Below are 2,722 nucleotides of genomic sequence, written 5' to 3'. Positions count from 1 at the left end.
TCAGGGTACAGAATGAAGCAAAAACGAGGCTTGAGAGCAGTGAGCCATCTTCACACCACTGCACTCCAGCCTGGGTGACAAAGGAGACCCTGTCTCAAAAAAAGAAAAAGAAGAGAAAGAAACTCAATTGTTATGCATCTCCCTGGGGATTTTATCAACCAGGAAGGATAAATTGGGAGCACAGGAGAGGCAACCGGAGGTTGACACCAGCCCACACAGATTATCACCTGTTCTTCTAAGAGCTGCTCCAGAGAACTTTCATTACCTGAGAGACTTTTTTTCTGTAAACAGGACAGTGTTTATCCCCATGCATTTCCTCCCTCACCCTCCCTTAACAAGTATCTCTACCACCCTCCGGAAACCCCAAGTCCCTATCCGTTTCTGTAGCTCAGGATGCTATCTAAGCTTCAATCATCTGATCATTTCTTCAGTGTCATGTTCTGTGGAACTCCTGTGCATACATATGTAATTAGCTTTTCTCCTGTTAGTCTGTCCTATGTCGATTTGATTCATAGCCTAGCCAATGAACCTAGAAGGATGGAGGGGAGTCATTATTCCTCCCCTAAAACATAACATCTATGTATATGAAATTGTTAACAATGCTGAATTTGTATGGGCCTGCAGCAATCTCAATTCTTGCCTGCTCAGAAGAAAGAATTCAACTGAGGGACAGAAAGCAGAGTGAGGGACAGAAAGCAGAGTCAGAGACAGAGGCAAGTTTTAGAGCAGGAGCGAAAATTTATTGAAAAGTTTAGAGCAGCTGGGTGCAGTGGCTCACACCTGTAATCCCAGCACTTTGGGAGACTGAGGTGGGCGGATCATGAGGTCAGGAGTTCGAGACCAACCTAACCAATATGGTGAAACCCGTCTCCACTAAAAATACAAAAAATTAGCCAGGCATGGTGGCGCATGCCTGTAATCCCAGTACTCAGGAGGCTGAGGCAGGAGAATCGCTTGAACCCAGAAGGTGAAGGTTGCAGTGAGCTAAGATCGTGCCACTGCACGCCAGCGTGGGCGACAGAGACTCCGTCTCAAAAAAAAAAAAGTTTAAAGCAGGAATGAAAAGAAGTAGACTGGAAGAGGGCCAAGCAGGTGACAAGAGATTCAACTGTGCTGTTTGACCGTTGACTTGGGGTTTTACAAGTTGGCACGCTTCCGGGGTTGTATTACTTCCCTGATTCCTCCTCGGGGTGGGCTGTCTGCATGCACAGTGGCCTGCTAGCACTTGGGAGGGGCTGCAAGCTCAGTGTGTTTACTGGAGTTGTACGCATGTTCGTTTGAGGCGTTCTTCCATTACCAGCCAAGTGTTTAAACCCTGCCATGTTGCCTCTTAGTGCACATGCTTGAACCCATTCGCCCAACTTTTGCTGTCTTTTTGGGAAGCTGCTGATCACCAATTGCAGGTTTGTTTATTTTTTTAGACGCGGAGTCTTGCTCTGTCGCCCAGGCTAGAATGCTGTGGCCCCATCTCGGCTCACTGCAAGCTCCGCCTCCCAGGTTCCCACCGCTCTCCTACCTCAGCCTCCCGAGTAGCTGGGACTACAGGTGCCCGCCACCATGCCCGGCTAATTTTTTGTATTTTTAGTAGAGACGGAGTTTCACCGTTTTAGCCAGGATGGTCGCAATCTCCTGACCTCGTGATCCACCCGCCTCAGCCTCCCAAAGTGCTGGGATTACAGGTGTGAGCCACTGTGCCAGGCCTCAGGTGTTTATATCTATTGGGAGACGGCCTTTCCCTAGAGCCGGCTGCACCCAATTATTATTTTAGAGACACAGTTATTATTTTAGAGATCACAACTGCCTGATCATCACCTGATGGTCACCTCCCATTCCTGGTGGGAGGGAAGGGGGCCCCTCTCCTCTCCTGTTCATGTCTGCCTGACTACCTACTGTAACAAAATTACCACTTTGTACACCTTGAATACATTCAGTCTTCATGTCTCAATGTAATATTTTAAAATTAAAAGAAGAAAAAGCAGGCTTGAGTCCTTGTCTCAAAGCCCTTGGGATTCTTCACATACTACAGTGTGGTCACAGCTCTTTGAACCTTTCTCTAGGTTTAAATCCTGGTTTTGGCACTAGCTAAGTGACCCTACCTGGGCAAATCTCAGATTCTGCATCTGCAAAATAAGATAATCAGAACAAGTGCCCACCTCGTGAGCTGCTGGGAGGAGAAACGAGATAAAGCATGGGGACAGCCTGGCACCACGCCCTGTACACACAAAGCACTCAGCAAAATGCAAGCCACTGTTTCATTCATCAGGCGGGAAACACCACCCAGATCTAACCCAGGGGATGGAGTGAGCTTTAGGAAACCAGAGGATTGGGATTTTGCTTTTTGTTTTTAGCTCTTAGCCAGGAACAATAATTGAAAATATTATTTCTCCCCCAGGGAACACGGGCCATGTTTTAAAGAAAACAATTGGGGGTGTGGGGTGAGGTAAAGGGACTTGGGAAATGTTGAGCCTTGATTTCTGCATCTATGCTCCATTTATCCTAAGAGGAGAGTTCCCGTTTAATCATACAAGGAAGGCAGAATCATAGGGGGCATATTTGCATCATAAAAGAGGTAATTGAATTCAAATGTGTGGAGTCTTTACCTTTCAGAGTCCCCAGTCCTTTTGTTCTCCCTTCTAATCATTCCTGGCAGTTTTTGTAAAAGGCTAAAATGTGGCACAGGAAGATATCAGTACAAGAGGGAAAAGAAATATGGTCATAAAAG

Source organism: Rhinopithecus roxellana, chromosome 3 (assembly GCF_007565055.1).
Source record: "Rhinopithecus roxellana isolate Shanxi Qingling chromosome 3, ASM756505v1, whole genome shotgun sequence".
Taxonomy (NCBI): domain Eukaryota; kingdom Metazoa; phylum Chordata; class Mammalia; order Primates; family Cercopithecidae; genus Rhinopithecus; species Rhinopithecus roxellana.
Note: the sequence above shows the minus strand (reverse complement) of the source record.